Consider the following 24780-nt stretch of genomic DNA (forward strand, 5'->3'; position numbering starts at 1 on the left):
CTATAGAAGGCTGTCACAACACAACACAACGTGCTGCCACCACTCACCCGTCACAGCACGTCTCTCCGCTGCAGAACGGATCGCGCTCGTCCTCTCGCGTGACTTCCCGCTGAACCCCTCCTCAACTGAGACCTCGTCTGTCCTCAAGTGGCCCTCAGGTGAAAAGTGGCGCTCGGGCCCACTCAGCCGCAGGTATCCATCACTGGGCGGACCTTCCACTTTTTCTAGAACGCTCTGCAAGTTTCTACCTACCAACCATAGAGGCGGGATTTGAGAGGACGGGGCGGGGTCTAAATGGCGACGGACAAAAGTGTCTTCTCGTACTCCGCCGCCATGATGTTGGTTAGATTGTAGTGTCAGGTGACTATCCTCTAGACCAGTGGTGGTCTTCAACCTGCGCACTGGAGGATATATTAGTCATAAACGATGCTTTATGGACGTATTATCATCTAGACGTTATGTGAAGCCTAAAAAGACAAGTAGCAGGTTATAAAAGGGGTATTCCCGTTTGGACATGGTGCTACGCTGTTTACGTAGCCCCCATTAAGGTCAATGGGAATTACGCAAGCAGCGTTACAGAGCTTATACAGCTGTTTAGGGCTTTCTGACTAGCTGGGGAGTCGTTCATGTCACTATTATAAGATATGTTTGGTGTATCCTGTGGATAAATATCTCAGTGTCACTGATAGTAAACACTTGTTTTTATTTTGGGGGGAGGTAATTTATTCCCATTTTTCTGGCATTTTTAATTTATGTTATTCTCTGTGCAATAAAAAAAAACACAACTTTATTATTTGGGTCAAAACAATTACAGGGATATCAAAATTATAAGTTTAACTAATTTGGTACCTTAGAAAATTGTGCCACAATAATCCAGGACCTATATCTTTTTTATTTTTCTCTTGAAGGAGCAGTTTTTTTGCAGGACACATTGGGGAGATTTATCAAAACCTGTGCGGAGTCAAAGTTGTCCAGTTGCCCATAGCAACCAATCAGATCGCTTCTTACATTCTTAACAAGGCCTGTGAAAAATGAAAGAAGCAAGCTGATTGGTTGCTATGGGCAACTGGACAACTTTGCCTCTGCACAGGTTTTGATAAACCTCCCCCATTTGGCCCATAGCAACCAATCACAGCTCAGCTTTTATATCTTATTGAGCTCTGGTAAAATAAAAGCTGAGCTGTGATTGGTTGCTACAGGCAAAACACCAGGCAAATACACCAATTCTAGTGTAGTTTTTGTATTTTTATTTTCTGCGCAGGTAACATCTGGGGAAGGAAAATCAAATTCCAGTGTCCGTAGAAAGAATAGACATATCTATTCTTTCTGTGGACAACGCACAGAGTGCATTACCGCCTTTGAGATGGCGCATTCTCAAGCAGTCCTAGCATTTAGGGGCATGGGGGAGATTTATCAAAACCTGTGTAGAGGAAAAGTTGCTGAGTTGCCAATAGCAACCAAAAAGATCACTTCTTTCATTTTTGAAAAGGCCTCTGAAAAATGAAAGAAGTGATCTGATTGGTTGCTATGGGCAGCTCAGAAACTTTACCTCTGGACAGGTTTTGATAAATCAGTGTCCACACAGAGATTTTCTGTGCCACACAGAGTGTCCACACAGAGATTTTCTGTGCAGACATAGCCATGTGACCATAGCCAAAGAGTCCAGGCACACAGCTGCAGCTTTCATTGTTAATAGAGATGAACTAATTTTTGAAAAATTCGATTAGGCTGATTGGCCGAATTTTCCCCAAAAATTTGGTTCGGGACGAATTTATTTGCAGCAAATCGCTATTAAAAACGTCTATTTCTGGGCTACAGAGAGCCTCAATAGGGGTGTAGAACACTTTGATTTGCCATAACACGCATAGGGAGTGTGCTGTGTTAGTGAAATAATACCGTTATTCAGTATGACATGCAGATTACAGGCGTCGCTATTAGAATCACTGTCGCAGAGTGGCACAATGACAGAGCCTGGAGGTGGCATCAGTATGAGAAGACCATATTGCGGCAAAATGACACAGCCTGGAGGTGGGGGCAGCATGAGGAAACCATATAGTGACTGAATGACACAGCCTGGAGGTGGCAAAAGCATGAGGAGACAATATAGTGGCTGAATGACACAGCGTGAAGGTGGCAGCCGCATGAGGAGACCATATAGTGGCTGAATGAAACAGCATGGAGGTGGCGGGAGCATGAAGAGATCATATAGTGGCTGAATGACACAGCATGGAGGTGGCGGAAGTATGAAGAGACCCTATAGTGGCTGAATGACACAGCGTGGAGATGGCGGCAGCATGAGGAGACCATATAGTGCCTGAATGACACAGCGTGGAGGTGGCAGCAGCATGAGGAGACCATATAGTAGCTGAATGACCCAGCCTGGAGGTGGCAACAGCCTGACAAGACCATAGGGCCTCACAATTAAAAAGATTAAAGATATTTTTTAACATTTAAATTGAAGATTTCAAATAGATGAACTGAAAAAGTTTTATTTAATGTGCCAGCAGCATGAGGAGACCACATGGCAGCACAGTGACACAGCCTGGAGGTGGCAGCAGCATGAGGAGACCATGATCTGGCAGAATTACACAGCCCTGGAGTTGGTGGCAGCAAGAAGAGACAATATAGTGGCTGAATGACACAGCCTGGAGTTGACGGGCAGCAAGAGGAGACTAATGGCAGAAAGAGAGAGCCTGGAGTTGGCGGCAGCAAGAGGAGACCATATAGTGGCTGAATGACACAGCCTGGAGTTGGCGGCAGCAAGAGTAGACCATATAGTGGCAGAATGAGACAGCCTGGAGGTGGCATCAGCATGAGGAGAACATATGGTGGCCGAATGAGACAGCCTGCAGGTGGCATCAGCATGAGGAGAACATATGGTGGTCGAATGAGACAGCCTGGAGGTGGCATCAGCATGAGGAGAACATATGGTGGCAGAATGAGACAACCTGGAAGTGGCATCAGCCGCATCAGGAGTCCTGAAAGTGACCCGATGACAAAGTGGGGCGGTGGGTGGCAACACCAGTACCCGGTGAAGAAGGTGGGTGAAAAAAGGAGAACTTGGCATCAGATGTGTGGCATCAGGCGGGTAGCAGGATCAGAATAGTAACTGAGGCAGGTAGGCATAATAATATTCTTAAGATAAAATATATGTACCCAAATTATTATTTTTTATTTAACAAAAGAATAGGTGTGCAAAAAACACCATGTGCCACCTACACCACCAAGTATTGATGTGATGCAAAGACCTTTAAAAGGTGGAAGGGAACAGCGTATGTTCCATTGTAACCGGTCGGGGGGAAAATTCCCCTGTAAGGCCCTACTCTCGAACTATTAATTCCCTTTTTGGCAAGTGTTACTCGCCCTAAAAAGGACAGCCCCACACAGGAACCTCTCCCTATTTCCACCTACAAACACTGCCATTTCCCAGGGTTTTTAGTTGGAAATAGGGAGAGGTTCCTGTGTGGGGCTGCCCTTTTTAAGACGAGTTACACTTTCCCCGAAAAGGTGGAAGGGAACAACTTATTGTCCATTGTAGCAGGTGAGGGTAAAAACTTCCCCTGTAAGGCCCTACTCTCGCCCTATTAATTCCCTTCTTGGCAAGTGTTACTTGCCCTAAAAAGGCGGCCCCACACAGGAAATTCTCCCAATTTCCACCTAAAAACCCTGGGAAATGGCAATGTTTGTAGGTGGAAATAGGGAGAGGTTCCTGTGTAGGGCCGCCCTTTTTAGGGCGAGTAAGACTTGCCAAGAAGGGAATTAATAATGTGAGAGTAGGGCCTTACAGGGGAACTTTTTACCACCACCAGTTACAATGGACCATACGTTGTTCCCTTCCATCTTTTTAGATGTCTTTGCATCACATCAATACTTGATGATGTAGGTGGCACATGGTGTTTTTTGCACACCTTTCCTTTTCTTAGATATAAAAAAAATTGGGGTCCATACACAGTGGTCCCTCAACATATGATGGTAATCGGTTCCAAATGAACCATCGTTTGTTGAAACCATCGTATGTTGAGGGATCCGTGCAATGGAAAGAATAGGAAGTTATACTCACCTGTCCCCGCCGCTCCGGACCGTCACCGCTTGTCACTGCTGCCCTGGATGAGTGAGGATTCCCCGGGGACGCTGCGACAGCAATGGGGGATTGCTGTCACCGCGTCCCCGGGGAATCCTTACTCTCCGTTAGCGCCAACACATCACTACACACGCCGCTCCTATTGGATGACGGGACAGCGTGCGCGGCGACGTGATGACGATGTAGGAGAGCGCCGGCGATGCAGCGGATCCCGAAGAGGATGCTCCGGAACCCCGAGGACAGGTGAGTGATCATCACCGCAGCACACGGGGCACCGTAAACGGCTGAAGTAGTCTGCGCTGCCGGATAGCCGTTTATGCGATGGCCCCGACATACAAAAGCATCGTAAGTTGATGCTTCCTTCAACATGCGATGGCCTCTGAGAGGCCATTGCATGTTGAAATGATCGTATGTCGGGGCCATCGTAGGTCGGGGGGGTCACTGTATTTTATCCTAAGAAAAGTTACATTTTAGCTAATGCATATGCTCAATACTTGTGGTTTGATGTGGAGGAATTTCTGTAACTGGGGAGCAGCGCCTAAATTATGTTTGCACTATACATATTTGTGAAGTGTTGGTGTGGCACCATGGTCAATCTATGCGGATGAAAATCCTGGCTGATCTATGCCTGATTCATCTTCACAAAGGTCAGTCTCTACACATTTTTCGTGAACAGGCGAGTTCTCCTTGGGGCTACTGTGGCCCCCACCACACTAAACACATGCTATGATGGCACACTACTGGCCGGGCAGGACAGCTTTTCCAGGGCAAACTCTGTTAGTTGAGGCCACAAATCAAGTTTGGCTGCCCAGAAGTCCAACGGATCTTCAAAGTGAGTTGGCAGGGTCATGTCAAGGTATGCCACCACCTGCTGGTTCAGGTCCTGCTCCAGGTCTACCTGCTGCTGATGAGCTGCTTCACTATGCGGGTGAAGAAAGGTACTTATCTTCGACTGTAGACTCAGGCTGCTGATGATGGAGCTGGTACTGCTCCTGCAACCCCACCCCTCCACAGCAGCCATGGCAGTTGAAGGTGAGTGCAGATGACCCCCCGAGTCAGACCTGCAAGAGGATGGACGATGGCGCAGATAGACATTGGCCAACTGACTACATAGGATGTCTCTGTAGTAGGTCAGTTTGTCCTCCCTCTCAGTGGGTGTAAAAAAAGGCCCCCATTTTGTGCAGGTAGCAAGGGGCCAATATGGTGGAGAGCCAGAAGTCATCCCGCTGCTGAATAGTGACAATTTGGCGGTCACTACGCAAGCAAGTGAGCACGCATTGTGCCATTTGTGCAAGTGACACAGAGGGACTCCCTGACTCCATCTCCATCTGCATACTGCCACAGTGTCTGTGGGTCCTCTGTCTCATCTTCCTCATAACTAGTGTTGAGCGGCATAGGCCATATTCGATTCGCTAAATTCACATATTCGTAATATTCGCGTTTTATTTTTGCATATGCGAAAATTTGCATATACAAATTAGCATATGCTAAAATTAGCATATCCCAAAATTTGCATATGTAACTTTTCGCATATGCGAAATTGCGCACGCCAGTCTCACACAGTAGCATTAGAGCCTTCTTTACACCACACAAGCTGGAAGCAGAGAGGGATGATCACTGTGATGTGTACTGAAAAAAATAAAAAAAAATAAAAAAGAATATTCGTAATTACGAGTATATAGTGCTATATTCGCGAATATTTGCAAATTCGCGAATAAAATTCGTATTGCGAATATTCGCAAGCAACACTACTCGTAACCCTTTGGCTGCTCCTGCTCCTCCTCTCCTGTCAGATGACTATAAAAACCACCCATTTTGCAAAACCTAAATTGTGCTCCACTGTCCCCCTCCTCCTCCTCTTCCATTTCAGCCACCACAAGGCTCATGTGGCCATGAGATGTAGGCGCCACGTTGTAGGAAATGAAGCAGTGGAATGACATCGTTCATCCCGAAATCCTGGCGACTGACTAATAATGTGGCTCCCTCAAAGGGCCTGAGCAAAGGGCAGGTGTCACGTATGAGCTGCCACTGGTTGACATTAAAGTTACACAGGGGAGTCCCCCTATCTGCTTGGATCATCAAAAATCAGTGATGGCTTTTCTCTTTTCGATCCAACATATGGAGGGTGGAATTCCAACATGTGGAAACATCGCAAATCAGACTATGTTGGGAGATGCCGTTTAAACGCTGCAGCTCAAGGAGGATGTGCTTTGTAGTGTACAAGTGGCTGAAGTGCATGCAACGTTTCCTTCCCTTTGTTAGGATGTCTTTCAGATGGGGGAACAATTCAGGAACCGCTTGACAACCAGAACACTTGTGCCATGCAGGGCGCATGTCTCAGGCTTCCTTGTCGCTGCGCAGACAAGATTTTCTTCCCGTTGTCGGTCATGGTTCCCATTTCAAGTTTTTGTGGTGTAAACCATGATTCGATTTCTTGATGAATTACTTTTAGCAGTTCCTCCCCTGTGTGACTCCATTCGCCAAGGCAAACCATGTGAAGAACAGCGTGACACCGCCGTGCCCTGCACACATGGTATGCTGGAGGGGCACTGAGACTTTTCCATGCAGTGGAGGCTGAGTACATGGTGGAGAATGAGGAAGCAGAGTCGCACACTGTCACAGGACCAACAGCCTGAGACTGTGGAGGCGGAATCGGCGTGACCTGTCCAAGTTGCTGTTGTGGCTATGCAGGAACCGCATTTACCCAGTGGGCCGTAAAGGACATGAATTGTCCCTGACCGTAGTTACAGCTCCACACGTCGGTGCTGCCGTGCACTTTGGTACTCACCGACAGGTTCAAGGACTGGCCCACGTTCTGTTCCACAAAATTGTGCTGGGCTGGTACTGCCTTTTTCGCAAAGAAATGACGGCTTCGGACTCTCCACCTTGGCTCTGCACAAACCATCAGTTCTCTGAAAGGTGCAGAGTCCACCACTTGAAAAGGGAGGGATTGCAGCACCAGCAACTTGGGCAGGAGCACATTCAGCTTCTGCGCTGTTGGATGAGTATGCGCATACCGTTGTCTCTTGGACATGGCTTCACCGATGGATTGTTGGCGGAATGACTGACTCGAAGTAGGAGGAGTAGGAGCATCTGGAGTGACAGAAGATGGGTATGACAGACAGCTCCCTTCAGCTGAGGTGGTGGAGCCTTGGCTGGCTGAAACAGGGAGCTGCGTGCCACTGAGTGATGCAGCAGGCTGAACCACCGCATCGGAGCCACGGTTGTCCCAGGCCGCCTTATGGTGATGCTGCATATGTTGACGCAGGGCCGTGGTGCCAACATTGAGACCCTGCCCATGCTTCACCTTCTGGCGACACATTTTGCACGTGGCCAGGCTAACATCCTCCGGATGCTTGATGAAAAACTGCCACACTGCCGAGTCTCTGATTTTCCCCCCAACTGTCCACACTGATTGACCGCCACTGACTCCAGGAACCCCAGTTCCACTATCTCCCGGGAAGGTAGGCTGCCGCAAACCAGGTGGTCTACCCGCGGCACGTTTGGCTCCAGACTTCCCACTTCTACCACCATGCTGACTGACAACCATGCTACCACCTTGCTGGCTCAGCGGTTGCCTCACAGGCAACCTTCAACCCTCTTCTCCTGATGATGATGAAGCCCCTTCTGCACCCAGCTCCCAAGTGCGATCGGCTTTATCACCAACGCGTTGTGTCTGCACGTCATTGATGTCCTTCTGAGGCTCCTCAACTGTGTCTGCTTCAGAAGCCTGAACGCTCGCAACACCACCTCCCACGCCACTCTCCTCATCACTACTTGCCTGCCTAGAGGTGGAAGCGGCGGATGTCTCCTCCACTTCTTGACTGGGCAGTAGCTGCTGAGTGTCCTCTAGTAGATCGTCCTCACTAAATAGTGGAGCTGAACCCACAGCATACAATACTTCTGTGGGGGAGGGAACAGCATAGTATAGAGGCAATGGGAGGACAGGGACTGCTCCCGGGCCATGCCAACTGAGGGTTGTGTCTGAGGAACCCACCGACTGTTGACTGGGGGTGTCAGATGTCACTTGTGATAAAGTGGATGACCAAGTTAACCAATCGATGACGGCAGATGGGTTGCTGGTTGAGACACGACTGCTAGCTGATACCGGGAGCTCAGGCCTCTCACTGCGACTCCTGCTGCCACTCACCCCTAGTCTGCTGCGACCCCTGCCTGAGGAATTTAGGCATCTGCCACTCTACTGTGCATGTCCTTGCACTTCTCTGCCTGACATTCTTATACACCAGCTGAGTGCGTATATTTTACACTTATGAGAGGAGGACAATACGTTCCACTACCCTTAAAACTGTATTAGACTACAGAAACAAGTGTGTAGCTTTGGCTGGCATTTCACAGTAACTAGGCCCAAATTTGTTTAACAGGAAAATATATAAAGGACACCAAGTAGGTGTACATATGTTACGCCGAGCGCTCCGGGTCCCTGCTCCTCCCCGGAGCGCTCGCGGCGTCCCTCTCTGTGCAGCGCCCCAGTCAGACCCGCCGACCGGGAGCGCTGCACTGACATTGCTGGCGGGGATGCGATTCGCATAGCGGGACGAGCCCGCTCGCGAATCGCATCCCAAGTCACTCACCTGTCCCGGTCCCCGGCTGTCACGTCCTGGCGTGCGCGGCTCCGCTCCCTAGGGCGCGCGCGCGCCAGCTCTTTAGATTTAAAGGGCCAGTGCACCAATGATTGGTGCCTGGCCCAATCAGCCTAATTAGCTTCCACCTGCTCCCTGGATATATTACCTCACTTCCCCTGCACTTCCTTGCCGGATCTTGTTGCCCTTGTGCCAGTGAAAGCCTTTCCTTGAGTGTTCCTAGCCTGTGTTCCAGACCTCCTGCCGTTGCCCCTGACTACGATCCTTGCTGCCTGCCCTGACCTTCTGCTACGTCCGACCTTGCTCTTGCCTTATCCCTTGTACCATGCCTATCTCAGCAGTCAGAGAGGTTGAGCCGTTGCCGGTGGATACGACCTGGTTGCTACCGCCGCTGCAAGACCATCCCGCTTTGCGGCAGGCTCTAGTGAAAACCAGTAGCAACTTAGAACCGGTCCACCGACACGGTCCACGCCAATATCTCTCTGACACAGAGGATCCACCTCCAGCCTGCCGAATCATAACAGTAGATCTGGCCATGGATTCCGCTGAGGTGCCGCTGTCAAGTCTTGCCGACATTTCCACGGTGATCGCCCAGCAATCCATACTGATCGCCCAACGAGATCACCAGCTGTCGTACTTGACCACCACGATACAGCAACTTCAGTCACAGATACAGCAGCTGCTACAGCAACAACCATCTCCTCCGCCGGCTCCTGCACCTCCTCCGCAGCGAGCGGCCATGGATTCCGCTGAGGTACCGCTGTCAAGTCTTGCCGACATTTCCACGGTGATTGCCCAGCAATCCCTACTGATCGCCCAACGAGATCACTAGCTGTCGTACTTGACCACCACGATACAGCAACTTCAGTCACAGATACAGCAGCTGCTACAGCAACAACCATCTCCTCCGCCGGCTCCTGCACCTCCTCCGCAGCGAGCGGCCGCTCCCAACCCCCGCTTGTCCCTGCCGGACAAATTTGATGGGGACTCTAGACACTGCCGTGGTCTCCTGTCTGGGAACGCCCTGCCATGGGCCACACCGCTCGGAGCACCTCTCTCACAGTATCCGTTGCAATCTACCCCTGTGCCTCCCGCCGAGGAGGCTATGCAAGTGGATCGGTCTCGCCTGACCCCTGAAGAGAGGAGTCGCCGCAGAAATAAAAATTTACGCCTATACTGCACTGTGCGTTACCGCACAGAACCCCTGCTCATGAGCATTAAACTGCATCTCGAAAAAATTGAACTTTTTGTTTTGCCCAAATGCACCTCTGAAGTCCTCCTCGGTCTGCCATGGCTCCAACGCCACTCTTCTACCCTTGTCTGGACCACCGGGGAGATCAAGAGCTGGGGTGCTTCTTGCCACAGAAAATGCCTCACGTCTGCTCCCAGTCCCGTCAGTAAAACCTCAGTGTCTCCTCCTTTACCTGGTCTCCCCAAGGCCTATCTGGACTATGCTGTGTCTCCTCCTCATAGCCCCCGTCCTGTTAACACTCTGCCCCGTGCCAAGCTTCACCCTCTTCCCTCCCTCCCCACTCCCACACCTTCTTGTTTGCCCGCTGTTGATGAGGTTTCCCGGGGCTTTGCCACCGTCTGGAAAAAGACCCAAAAATCCCTCATACTAGCCTCATCCCGGATGAAGAAGCATGCCGACAAAAAAAGAAGAACTCCTCCTGTTTTTGTGTGGCTCTCCGCCAAGTATATCCGCTTCCGTGTCCCCAGTTTTTATCTGGGACCACGTTATCTTGGACCCTTTGAAGTTAAGTGCCTAGAGGAAGCTACTCCTGTCTCCGGGTCCTCAGATGTCTTCCTGATTAAAGAATTGTCAGGTCCCAAAAACAGGGGGAGACCCAAGGGGGGGGTACTGTTACGCCGAGCGCTCCGGGTCCCTGCTCCTCCCCGGAGCACTCGCGGCGTCCCTCTCTCTGCAGCACCCCGGTCAGACCCGCTGACCGGGAGTGCTGCACTGACATTGCCGGCGGGGATGCGATTCGCATAGCGGGACGCGCCCGCTCGCGAATTGCATCCCAAGTCACTCACCTGTCCCGGTCCCCGGCTGTCACGTCCTGGCGCGCACGGCTCCGCTCCCTAGGGCGCGCGCGCGCCAGCTCTTTAGATTTAAAGGGCCAGTGCACCAATGATTGGTGCCTGGCCCAATCAGCCTAATTAGCTTCCACCTGCTCCCTGGCTATATTACCTCACTTCCCCTGCACTTCCTTGCTGGATCTTGTTGCCCTTGTGCCAGTGAAAGCCTTTCCTTGAGTGTTCCTAGCCTGTGTTCCAGACCTCCTGCCGTTGCCCCTGACTACGATCCTTGCTGCCTGCCCTGACCTTCTGCTACGTCCGACTTTGCTCTTGCCTTATCCCTTGTACCATGCCTATCTCAGCAGTCAGAGAGGTTGAGCCGTTGCCGATGGATACGACCTGGTTGCTACCGCCGCTGCAAGACCATCCCGCTTTGCGGCAGGCTCTGGTGAAAACCAGTAGCAACTTAGAACCGGTCCACCGACACGGTCCACGCCAATCCGTCTCTGACACAGAGGATCCACCTCCAGCCTGCCGAATCATAACAACATACAGTTTACACTTATGAAAGGTGGACAATACGCTCTACTACAAACTGTATAAGGCTACAAAAACAAGTGTGTAGCTTTGGCTGGCCTTTCTTTTTTTTATCAGAAATTTTAATTAAAAGTTTTTTATATAAAGCAAACAACATACAAAAACAAAACAAAAATACAGAAACCCAGAAATCCCATCCCTCCCACACAGAGATACTCTCCCTCCAACCCCCGTGTCCTTTCTTCACAGTAAGGAAAACAAAAACAATAGCGTTAAGTAATGCAGTGTAATACAAAAGATTATCCCACAGGCAAGAGGCATAATCAAGGCAAAAAACATTAATTCAAAAATACTGTACAAGCCTTGCATAAGAACAAGTGCAAGATTAAGTAACACTAGAGAGGGAGCAACAACAAATGGCGCATGTAACCCGCACACAGAAAACAAAGAATTAGACAGCAGACAACACACCAACTCAAACACATTACACAAATGTAGATGAGACATGAATAGGTCACAAGCAAAACATAGACAATATTAGTGGTTAGACCCCACCACCACCACCTCCCGAAAAACACTTCCATAGGAGTTCTCCGCAAATAAGTGGATGGCAAACCAGGGGTATCAATCCAAGTTCCCCAAATTGACTCAAATTTACTTATGGCTTTTCTTTTAAGATACACACCTATTTCTAATCTAATAATATGATTTAATTTTATAATCGATTTGGAAATAGTGGGTGGGGAGGCCCGCAACCAATGCTGTGCAATCAATTAACGCTCTTGGTATAAAATCCTACTTATACCTATGTACAGGCCACCATCCTCATCCAACCCATCCAAATATCCCAATACACATGTCAAGGCGGCCAAGCTGAATGGACAACCACACACTCCCTAATCAATTGACCCACATCATTCCAAAATTGTGTAAGATGAGTATAGTCCCACATCACATGAATCAAGTGAGCATCAGGCAAGAAACAACGGGGACAGCAGGAATCCGGCCACACCCCGATCCTATGTAAAAAAGTGGGAGTACAATACAGCTGATGTAATAAAAAGATTTGGGAAACCCGGTGGGCCTCCGACACTGCAATCCGCGGGGTCATAGTTATTATCTGTGCCCACTGCTCATCCGACATGGGACCCACATCCACCTCCCATTTATCCTTAATACTCAACGGATAGGCCTCATGATAAGAGGACAGCAGTTCCTTATACAACAGAGATATCACGCCTTTAGTAGAAATCTGAGTGAACAAATCATTCACCACCATGGATGAGCTGACAGTCAAATCACAAGCTCGAGCCTGCGCATCAAGGGCATGTCGCAGTTGTAGGTAACAATAAGAAAATGAGTGAGGCAGAATAAATTCCTCCCATAATTGAGCAAATGACTTCAAAATCAGCCTATCATACAGCTGGGAAAGATACAAAATCCCATGGGTAATCCAAAGGGAAATATCAGGTAACAAACACAGTTCAGATAGAACAGGATTATGCCAGAGAGGAGAATATGTAACAAAAACAGGATAGTGCATAAGGGTCTTAAATTACATCCACACCTTACAGATAAGCACAAAAGTAGGAGGGAGGTCTGGGGGGGGGAAGTCTGTGCAGCCATTTCCAGTAGATAGATAGGGGTCATCTTGCCAACACGCCGTGAGATTAGATCACCCGTACGCCCCATAGGAGCAAATTGCGCCCACCTCTTCAACTGCTGCTAAAAAGTATAGCCAAGTATTTGGAATGGACAAACCACCCACCTCTTTGCTACTTTGCAATGTTTCAAGGCGGATCCTAATCGGCTTGCAATTCCAAATGAGCTCCCTAAACAAAGACTTGATCCTAAAAAAATATTTCATAGGAATCCAGGCAGGGGTATTATGTCAAATATACAAAAACTGAGGCATAAGAACCATCTTAAAAAGATAGATCTGCCGATCATGGATAAGGGAAGTTTACGCCAAGTAGCTACTTTATGAGAACTACAGTCTAGCAACGGAATAAGATTGAGATTAACATAATCTGAGGGGAGGGCAGTAACATACACACCCAGATATTTAAACTGTATAACTACGGGAAGGCCAACCCTAGCAATAACTGGTATAGAAAGGAGGGGGTCAAGGGGAAGGATCATGGATTTGTCCCAATTAATAGATAGGCCGGAGTAACTTCCATATAGTTCTATGAGGGCCATCAAGGGGGGCAAGGAATGTGCAACATCTTCCAGGAAGAGGAGCATGTCATCTGCATAAAGGGCAATACGTTCCTCCAAATCCCCATAACTGAAGCCTAAGTTCTGTGGAAGCCCTAATTAGTACCGCCAGGGGCTCTACTGCTATGGCAAATAGAAATGGGGATAGGGGGCACCCCTGGTGTGTACTACGACCCAGGGGAAAGGAATGGGAAAGCAAACCGTTAGCCCGAATTCTAGCACGAAGGGCGGCATACAATAATTGCCCCCATGTCCAAAACCTGGGCCCAAATCCCATGTGAGGCATAACATTCCACAGGAAGTTCCACTCGACGCTATCAAAAGCTTTGGCAGCGTTGAGGGAAAGCACAGCCCTACAAACAGCACCCTCAGGCTGCATGGAGATTCAGGAATAGCCTTCTAATGTTATCTGTCATCGATTTCCCTGGCATGAACCCCGTCTGATCCCTATGCACCAGAGTAGTAATGACCCTTAAAGGAGATGTCCGGTGCAAACTATTCCTATTCTATCCTGCCCGGGCTGCAAAAAAAGAGAAAACAAACTTTCACTTACCTTCCTACATCCCCCCAGAGCTCTGTTACAGCTGATCGGTCGGCTGGGCTGTCTGCTTCCTACTTCCTTTAGCCCGGGACGTCACACGGCGCTTCAGCTTATCACCGGCCTCAGCGATGTCCCGCCTCGGCTGGTGATAGGCTGAAGCGCTGTGTGACGTCCCGGGCTAAGGGAAGTAGGAAGTAGACAGCCCGGCTGACCAATCAACTGTAGCGGAGCTCCGGGGGAACGTAGGAAGGTAAGTGAAAGTTTGTTTTCTCTTTTTTTGCAGCCCGGGCAGGATGGAATAGGAATAGTCTGCATGGGACATCTCCTTTAAGAGAAGGTTGGCCAAGACATTCGCTATTAACTTAACATCAGAGCTCTGCAAGGATATCGGTCTGTATGAACCCGCTGAAAGCGGTTCTTTACCGGGCTTCAATAACAATACTATAATGGTCTTCAGCATAGACCCAGACAAACCCTACCCTTCTGCTGCAGCTTGTAAACCCCCCAGCAACCGGGGCAACAGAACATCTTGATATTGTTTAAGATACTCATTTGGTAGTCCATCGACACCCAGTGACTTCTCAGAAGCAAGGCCCCCAACGCATTCTCTAATTCCTCAAAAGTAACAGACTCATCTAGAAGTTCTCTTTGGGTCTGCAACAGGGCCGGGAGCGAGATATCAGAGGAATATTTAGTTTAGAGGAAAATGTCTCCTTATAAAAGGAGACCAGGATATTCAAAATGTCCGCATCATCCTGGACAACAGTCCCGACACCGTGAAAGAAGCGCTTGTTATCTTCCATCTGCAACAAATGTGAGACCAGCAGAGTGTGCACAGATTACCAATTATTTCTATTTAGGTCAGAAGGGTCACTTAGAAACTGTTGTTCTGCTAGGATCACTTGTTGCTGCAATGAGGTTTGGATCTCCCTATTCTTAGATTTACAAGTTGTAATATACCTGATAAAAATGCCCCTTACATACACCTTTAGAGTCCCATACGGTACCCACTGAAGCTGTCCCCACATTGATCTCAAAAAGGTTTCCACATCAGACTTGAGTGTAAGGCCTACTGAGGGGACCTGAAGCCAAAAGGGGTACAGTCACCACAGAGAACCCCGCAATCTAGGATAAGAATTGAAAGTAAGATAGACAAAAACGGGAATGATCAGAAAGATTACGGAGGAGATACTCCACTGGTGTAACCAGGGGAAAAATTAATTCATTGCCCAGCCCTAGATAAATGCGTGAGAGCGCACCATGAGAGCTAGAATAGCAGGAGTACTGCACCTTTGTAAGATTATGTCTTCTTCATAGATCTCCGCCTCCTCCACAAACCTAGCCAGACCCGTAGAACCAGGAGTCCCAGAAGGCCCTCTCTTACTAAACCTATCAAGTGTCAGGTGCAACAAATTATTGAGGTCCTCGACCACCAGGAGCGGTGCATCAGGCAGAGAGGATAGAAAAGACACCACCCCGCACAAGGCATCACCCAAGCATGGGGGGGGAGGGAGGAATATAATAGAGCGCAACCAGCACACACAAGGTACGGTTAAAAGTATCATAAAGACAAACAAACCTACCTTCCGGGTCAATGAGACTAGAAGTACATGAAAATAAAATGCTTCTATGAATGAGCACACTTACACCCCGGGCATGTGAGGAAAAAAGTGGCGTGGAAGCTATGGCCAAACCATGGTTTATTCAGCACGTTTAGTGTCACTCGTCAAGTGCATCTCAGAGAGGCACAATACAGCAGGTTGATAGGGTTTGAGCTTCTGTAAAACAGCAAGATGCTTAGTGGGATTATTGAGGCCCCTTACATTCCATGCCAATACATGTAAATCAGTTGCCATAAGGACACTAAAGAAACATAAGTGATAATACAAGCAGGCAGGCGCAAAAGCTGCCAGTAGTCTAAATCGGGAAGAATCATAAATAACAGAGCACTGCACAATGAGCGGAAGAAAGGAAACTTAACAACACGGACACCCCAACAAACAACAAAAAAAACAGCCACAACTTGCGACACAGGGGGCAAAGAAACAGCCCATGTAGATTGAGCAGGTGACATATAGACAGGAGATAACTCACCAACATGCCGTGCTCAAATGAGAACAAAACATATAGAGGACATCTGGCAGCATACACGAGTCCCCAGAGAACATATGATTAGGAGTATAGGCAATAAAAAAGAAAATTAGCAACAATCAGAATAACATAGGGACGGACATACGTCCAAAACCATAGGGCTTAAATATAGACCAAGGCACAGGAAGTCCTAGGCAGGCTGATAAGACCAATAGTAGCACACATAGTCCACGTTGGAACTTCAGGTTCGGGAGCGCCGTATTTGCGCCTCATGAATGTCCAACCATTCTGCAGCCACCACAGAGGTGTCAAACATATGGGTAGTTCCTTAGCAACCACTCAGAGAGGTGCAGGGTATAGCATAGAGTACATCGCATTCAGTGAACACAGGCTTCGTTTAACATCTGTATATTTAGCTCGCCTCTTCTGAACTTTGACCAAAAATCCGGGAAGATAGAGATACGGCTGCCATTGATATTGAGCGAGTCCATGTCCCTGGCTTTACGAAGATTGATATCTCTATCCTTATAGTGTAAAATTCGGATGAGGACAGCTCGGGGCAGGGCCCCAGGCAGGAGAGGACGAGTTGCCAAAAATAGTAAGGAGCCAATTCTCAAAGTATTCCCCAGGGTCATGACCCTCGACTTTTTCAGGGATGCTCACATTGTTCTGCCACAGGCGGTTTTCCATGTCATCAGATTTAGTGGCAAGTGCAGTCAGATTATTCATGATGCATATCTCTCTTACTGGATCCTCCAGATCCCCCACTCTTTCCTCAACTGCACTAACCCGCTCAGAAACCTTCTGCATATCATGGCGGATAACGTTAATGTCCTCACACTGGCTTCCCCGTAGCATTTTAACATCAGTGTTGCCCTTGGAGATGGCCAAAAAGACATCTTTTAAAGTGGGCTCAGCAGGAGTAGATGGAGATAATGGGGTGCCTAATGTTGTAGGCACCACACCAGCAATGGAGGGGTTAATAATGGCAGGGAGCTTTGCAGCTACTATAGATATAGTCCCAGCAGAGAAGACAGCACTATGAGGCCCAGCAGGGTCAGCAGGAGGTAGTGCAGCAATGGTAGGGAAGTCCCCTTGGCAGACAGGTAGCACTCCAGAATGTAAAGGGTTAAGTACAGACTGATCTACGGCGGCAGGGCGTTCAGGCCCGCTCAGGATAGTGGAAAGGTCTCAGAAGAGACCGGTGCTGTAGCTGGACAATACGCTCCGCTTAAAACTGTGTGTGTGTAGTGTGTAGCTTTGGCTGGCCTTTCACAGTAAGGCTGGGTCCACACTACGTTTTGTCCCATACGGGAGCGCATACGGCAGGAGGGAGCTAAAAGCTCGCGCTCCCGTATGTAACCGTATGCGCTCCCGTATGCCATTCACTTCAATGAGCCGACCGGAGTGAAACGTTCGGTCCGGTCGGCTCATTTTTGCGCCGTATGCGCTTTTACAACCGGACCTAAAACCGTGGTTGACCACGGTTTTAGGTCCGGTTGTAAAAGCACATACGGCGCAAAAATGAGCCGACCGGACCGAACGTTTCACTCCGGTCGGCTCATTGAAGTGAATGACATACGGGAGCGCATACGGTCACATACGGGAGCGCGAGGTTTTAGCTCCCTCCTGCCGTATGCGCTCCCGTATGGGACAAAACGTAGTGTGGACCCAGCCTAACTAGGCCCAAATTATATTTTTTAGGGGAAAAAAACGACACCACGTGGGTGTACGTACAGTTTACACTTATGAGAGGAGGACTATGCGCTCCACTAGAAACTGTATAAGGCTACAGAAACAAGGGTGTAGCTTTGGCTGCCCTTTCACAGTAACTAGGCCCAAATTAGTTTTTCAGGGGAAAAAAACGTACACCACGTAGGTGCACCTACACTTTATACTTATGAGAGCTAGACAATACACTCTTCTTAAAACTGTATTAGGCTACAGAAACAAGGATGTAGCTTTGGCTGGCCTTTCACAGTAACTAGGCCAAAATTAGTTTTTCAGGAAAAAATATAACATACACCACCTATGTACGCACAGGTTACACTTATGAGAGGACAATAAGCTCTGCTACGCAACCTTTATTAGGCACTGTAATCAGGTGACTATGGCTTTTCGTGCTCACCTTAACTAATCCATTAGCTTTACAGTTGTTGTACAACCAACTGCAGCAGTACAGAATTGCTGTGTAGTAGAGCAGAGCACAGTACTATTATGCACTAATAGTAGGTGACAATGGCTTTTACTGCTCTGTCTGACTGGCCCCTTTAAGCTTTAGAGTTGCTTTACACCCCACTGCAACTGTGTATTACACCCAAAAGTGTACTTTCTCTCTCTCTCTGTCAGTGCTTTTATGCAGTGATTTGGGCTTGTGGTGATTCGCTGCTGTAAAGCTGTTTTTCGCCCCCTCCCATAGGCTTGCATTGAGGGGCGGGGCGTGATGTCACACGGGGGCGGAGGCGTGACGTCACACGCCGCCGGCCCAGTGGTGGCCGGTAATCAGACCTGGAGCAAACATGCTCCGGGGACGGATTTTAACTGGGGTGCTGCGTGCAAGATCACGGGGGTCCCCAGCGGCGAGACCTTTGCGATCAGGCATCTTATCCCCTATCCTTTGGATAGGGGATAAGATGTCTAAGCGCCAGAGTACCCCTTTAATGGAAGGATGTTTGTTACAGTGTGTCACCCCAGTAGTAAGGAGATTACATGAGGAGGAGGTTTGTTACAGTGTGTTACCCCAGTAGTAAGGAGATTACATGAGGAGGAAGTTTGTTACAGTGTGTCATCCCAGTAGTAAGGAGATTACATGAGGAGGAGGTTTGTTACAGTGTGTCACCCCAGTAGTAAGGTAATTACATGAGGGGGAGATTTGTTACAGCGTGTCAACCCAGTAGTAAGGAGATTAAATGAGAAGATTTGTCACAGTGTGTCATCGCAGTAGTAAGGAGATTAAATGAGGTTTGTCACAGTGTGTCACCCCAGTAGTAAGGAGATTACATGAGGAGGAGGTTTGTTACAGTGTGTCACCCCAGTAGTAAGGTAATTACATGAGGGGGAGATTTGTTACAGCGTGTCAACCCAGTAGTAAGGAGATTAAATGAGAAGATTTGTCACAGTGTGTCATCGCAGTAGTAAGGAGATTAAATGAGGTTTGTCACAGTGTGTCACCCCAGTAGTAAGGAGATTACATGAGGAGGAGGGTTGTTACAGTGTGTCACTCCAGTAGTAAGGAGATTACATGAGGAGGAGGTTTGTTACAGTGTGTCACTATAGGTGCTGGAAAAGTGCAGAGCCTATAATGTTTGTCTTGCAGGTTCTGTTGAAACGAGTTGTGGCTGGAATTAATTGTCATGACAGTCTGGGCAGATGGAGAAGAAAAAGAAAAGTAACCGACTCTGATCAGAGAAGACATCACTCACGAGTCACCTGATGTAACTGTATGTAATCGCTTATATGGTCTGCAGAGCCTGTGTACAGCTGATATCTACAATTATATGGTCACCGTATGTGGGAATATTTGTAGAAGGTAGGGGGCAGTAGTTAGCTCTGTTCTCTCCTTCTCTGGCTACTATATATGGTCCAAATCAGTGTTTCCCAACCAGGTTGGCTCCAGATGTTGCAAAACTACAACTCCCAGCATGCCTGGACGTCCTCCTATCCCACCTTCCTATCTCGACCTCCAATCCCGACCTCCAATCCCATCCTCCTATCCCGTCCTCCTATCTCGACCTCCTATCCCGACCTCCTATCCTGACCTCCAATCCCGTCCTCATATCCCGTCCTCCTATCTCGACCTCCTATCCCGACCTCCTATCCTGACCTCCAATCCCATCCTCCTATCTCGACCTCCTATCCCGTCGGGTAATGCACTAGGTGCCTCTTCCGGGCCTTTTTTTTTTTTTTTTTTACTTGTACACAGGTTAAACATAGTCAAGGGCTAGTGTCTATGTTTACTCCATTTTCTGCATGTATATGTTTATTTAGTGGGACTAAAAAGTGTGGTCTGCTGTGGTCTGTATTAGAGATCTTGGGTGAGTTCCCACACTTTTTTTCCAGGACTTGACCCCTGACTACTACAACTCTCATCATGGAACAGACTTGTTTCCATGATAGTAGTAGGTCCCCAGCTGCAGGAGTCTGCGAGCGGCTGGGGAGACTCTAGAAGCATTAATACTACTACTCCAATCATGGAACAGAGTCTGTTAGGAGTAGTAGTACAGGTATAAAATTCTACACTGGGGATTGTATATTTTTATAGAGATTGCCGGCCGGGGATTGCGGCACCCGCTTTCCTGGCAGGAGCCATCTCTCATACTACAGCACCCATCATGGGACAGACACTGTCCTTCATGGGAGCTGCAGTAGGAGAGACGGCTCCTGCCACAGAAGTGGGCGCCGCAATCCCTGGCAGGCCATCTTTATAAAAATATACAATCCCCAGTGTAGAATTTTAAAAACCCCGCTGGGAGACCTGAATGGCCACTCAGTGCCAGCAATTTAGGGCTCCCGTCAAGGTATTTGAAGTGCAAGTTATGAAAATGAAATGTACATCGCTCGGGAGTGGTGCGGCTGGCATGCCGCCTGCACCCCAGGATAATAACAGGATTGCAGCGGGTCTCAGAATTGAGATCCGATGCGATCAATACCTCAGCCCCTGTTCTACTACCCCCAACATGGAACAGATTCATGATGGGAGTAGTAGTATTAGCGTTACAGTAGTCTCCCCAGCCGCCAGCAGACTTGTGCACCCAGGGAACTACTACTCCCATTATGGAAACAAGTCTGTTCCATGATGGGAGTAGTAGTACTCCCGGCTGCGGGGGTCTGTGGAAAACAAAAAATTATTATTCAACTAAACAATGGTAGTTCATGTGGATTCCATGCAAACTCTGCACAAATTCGGCCCCATTGACTTCAGTGGGATTCCTCAGCCAAAGTGCGGAAAAATATAAGACCAGACATATAAGACGCATGTGGAAATTCTGCTGTGTGAATGAATTTGCGAAATCCTATTAAAGTTCATGGGCAATAAATTCATGCGGAATTCCGCGCAGATTTTCTGCCGTGTATCTTGCTGCAGAAAAATATGCCGTGTGCACACCCATACTCCAGCATCTTTGAAATGCGTGGTTAAAAAAAGCAGTATACACTGTCTACTTTCTTGGTGCAGAATTTAGACTGTAATAAGTGCCAATATGTGTTGCAAAAATGCTGCGTGAACCACTCACCAAACACTCACCACTGACCTGCAAGCATCTCTCCAAACCAGTGTTTCCCAACCAAGGTACCCCCAGCTGTTGCAAAACTACAACTCCCAGCATGCCCGGACAGCCGTTGGCTGTCCGGGCATGCTGGGAGTTGTAGTTTTGCTACATCTGGAGTCGCCCTGGTTGGGAAACACTGCTCCAATCTAAGGCTGCATGCACACCACGTTTTTGCTATACAGTTCCTGTATACGGTTTCAAGTTAAAAACCATATGGAACTGTATAGAAAACTGTATGCATTGACTTAACATTGTAAACTGTATGTCAAATGCATCATCCAGTTTTGTCTGTTTTGCGTCTTATACGGTTTTGTCCGTTTTTTTACCCGGACCCAAAACTGTAAGACTACCACGTTTTTTGGTCCGGGTGAAAAACAGTCTTAAACCGTATACCTTTTTTTTTTTACATGGGAGTCAAAGGGAACCGTACAGAACTGTATGTGCGTACGGTTCCATCCGGTTTTCACCATACGTTTTTTGACTTTGCACAGTTATTTTTCTTGGAATTTCAATCAAACAAGTGAAACTTTATTTAAAATGGATTGAAAAGTTAAAAACGTATAGGTTTTTTTCTTAAAAAAGGATGCAACTGGACATCATTTTTCAAACCGTATATGGTTTTCAAGCGTATATGGATTAAAATTTGTACACACGTTTTGATACAGTTTAGTCAGGTTTTGAGGAATCCGTTTTTCATCAAAAACCTGATACGGGAACTGTATTGCAAAAACGTGGTGTGCATGCACTGTAACATGTAACATTTTGTCACCCCCATTGCTTATACATTCAGCCTTCCACGTCTGAGCCCTGAACCCTGCAGAATGAAGATACAGTAGGTAACAGACACCAGGGGCTTTGTGCATTGTTCTCGTTTACTGTTCCACCTTAAATTTCTTCCCCCTTCTCAGTGGGAAGGCTGGACAGGGGAAGTCATGTGACCAACAAGACAAGAAAACAAGCAGGGCACAGCATTCTGCAGAGACTGCCATTCCAAAGGGCTTTCCAGTGTGGATCTATGGTGCAGCATTAGGTAAGTGTGAGCTGATATCCCACTCTATCTCAGATCACTGTGTGTCAGTCTGCTGAGAGATCAGGGTATTGTATCGTAAAGGAAAGAGGTAAGTGCATTTCTGCATCTCTCTAATCTGTACCGTTCACTATTGATCATCGCTTAGATCTCCTTTGTGTCCTCTTTATATCATTTCTGACAATTTCTGGTCATTTAGAGATTATATATACTATATTGCTAATCTTACAGTTAATGTTGATAAATTTCAGGGATATTTATTAAAAACGTGTGGCTTTGTATCAGCCAGTGCAAACAATGCTGGTAAAATGCAGGGGATGCACATTAGCTGAATGATAGCACTATTGTGGTAAGTGACACTGGTCTGTAGCATGACTTCAAGCGCAACGGTCATGAACTCCGGGCTATATAACCTACACACAGCCTTTGTACTGTGTGCAGATGGTGTATACAGCACCGCTTTTACCTTATTTCTGCCGGCTTTTATCACCCCAAAAAATGCTTTTGATCGCAGCCACACACAGCCGGATAGGCGTGAGATACGCTATGCCCCGCCGCCGCCACGCCCACCCCTGTATGTCAGCACTGGGACCGCTGTGTGATTGACACACAGGTCCCAGCGCATGCGCCCCTCAGCTCAACTAACAAGTGCCTCGGTGTACGGTATCCAGGCAATCACTTGCTCCCACCGCCTGCCTTCTCAGTGCACCTGTGCAGTGCTAGAGGCAGAGAGCGCACGTCCTCTCTGCCTCTACTAACGGGGCCTGTCCTGCGCGCGTTTGCAGGAGAGAAGAAAGAAGAAGCAAGAGCATAGTAAGCACGGAGTACAGTACATAAATTATAAATGGTGCATATCTTGTTTTTGGCTTGCACGTTAGCTGAGCTGAGGGGCACGTGCGCCTGGATCTGTGTATCAATCACACAGCAGTCCCAGCGCTGACCTATGGGCAGGTGGGCGTGGTGTCGGCGGGGCATAGCGTACCTCGCGCCCTGCCTATCCGATTGTGTGTGGCTACGATCAAAAGCATTTTTTGGGTGATAAAAGCCGGCAGAAATAAGGTAAAAACGGTGCTGTACACACCATCTGCACACAGTACAAAGGCTGTGTGTAGGCTATATAGCCCAGAGTTCATGACAGTTGCGCTTTCAGCTTTTATTGTTGGATTGTAGAACACCTTTTGAGGATGTGTTCACATGTTCAGGTTTTAGTTCCAGAAACCCTAGGTTTTCACACAGGTTTTTTTTTGGTCGGGGGGGAGGACTGCCACTTTGAACCAAAGTCAGAAGTGGATTCATAAGGAATATGAGAAATATACAAAAAGGGATTTTACTTCTCCTCCCTAATGGATCCACTTCTGACTTTGGCTCAAAAACTGCAGTGACAGTTTTCTTAAAGAAAAAAAAATGGCAGAAAAAACCTGTGTGGAAACCTGGTCTTACTGAATTCAAAGTGTTATAAAACTGAGACTTCTCCTGCTTTCAAATCCATTCCTGGCTTTGTATTTAATAATTACAATTAAAAACTTGAACGTATGAAAACACCCTGAGGCCGTGTTCACACTTTGCGACCAATAAGCGGTACCGCAACTAATCTCCATATGCGTTTTTGCTGCAGATTACTGAAACATTTTATCGTGATTTAAATCACGCCCCCTCCCATAGACATGAATGGAGAGGGCGTGACCTGACGTCACGTCCCCAGTCCTGGAAACCCAGAGGTTTCCGAAACTGGAGATTCAGCACCCGCATAGAATGGGGTGCTGCAGGGAGATCGCAAGGAGTCTCAGCATCGGGCACCCCGCGATCAGACATCTTATCCCCTATCCTTTGGATAGGGGATAAAATGTTTTTGCCAGTAATACCCCTTCAAGGTGTATTCCAGTATCAGAAAACTAGTTTTATTTAAATACACTCAAAGGCATGTTTTTGCACAATTTACCCCTTATACTCAGTTCTGAAGTTCTCTCATTGTCATTGTGAAGTTGTCTCCAGCGTATTATTATCAATCCGCTGTCTTAGAAGGTGTGACTGGATCTTGCCTTTGAGCTCTAGCAGAGGATCAGTCAAGGAATGAATAGCAGTTGCTGCAACCTTGCTGATTGTGTGATAGCCTACTGTGAAATTAGATATTCTGCAACAGTTCTAGGTGGGGAACTGGCAGGAGTACTGTGGGAGAAGTGAGGGTAGGGTGGGAGCACTGTGATGGAGAGCTAAGGAAAACAATGCATTCTGTGAATTGTAGTGCTGAGGAACTGCTCAACCAGGAATTACAGGGTTAAGACCCCCACAATGGATTTTTGGTGGTTTTACAACTGGGCAGACAGGTAAGCAGTGTTATATGCTTATGCAGGATATATCCTAAGGAAATCCAGAAAACATGACCTGTTGGGGGT

The 24780-nt window shown here is 47.9% G+C and overlaps 2 protein-coding genes across 6 annotated transcripts in view; one reads left to right on the forward strand and one right to left on the reverse strand.

Annotated features, from left to right (window-relative positions):
* Positions 1 to 24780, reverse strand: part of CCDC117 (coiled-coil domain containing 117) — a 49011-nt gene that overhangs the window by 18690 nt on the left and 5541 nt on the right. The window contains exon 1 of one of the 3 annotated variants that reach the window (XM_056537234.1): positions 850 to 985. The exons of 1 other annotated variant lie outside the window; for it this stretch is intronic. The gene's annotated coding sequence lies outside the window, so the exon portion shown is untranslated. Of the gene's footprint in view, positions 1 to 47; positions 183 to 849; positions 986 to 24780 lie in introns of those variants that run through there. One more of the 3 variants, XM_056537233.1, reaches the window with a different exon arrangement.
* The window catches only part of TCN2 (transcobalamin 2), a 46506-nt gene continuing 21780 nt past the window's right edge, over positions 55 to 24780 (forward strand). For 2 of the 3 annotated variants that reach the window (XM_056537232.1, XM_056537230.1), the window contains exons 1-2: positions 55 to 192; positions 22269 to 22390. The gene's annotated coding sequence lies outside the window, so the exon portion shown is untranslated. The remainder of the gene's footprint in view (positions 193 to 22268; positions 22391 to 24780) is intronic. The other variant, XM_056537231.1, reaches the window with a different exon arrangement.

This window comes from Hyla sarda, chromosome 1 (genome assembly GCF_029499605.1).
Source record: "Hyla sarda isolate aHylSar1 chromosome 1, aHylSar1.hap1, whole genome shotgun sequence".
Classification (NCBI taxonomy): Eukaryota; Metazoa; Chordata; class Amphibia; order Anura; family Hylidae; genus Hyla; species Hyla sarda.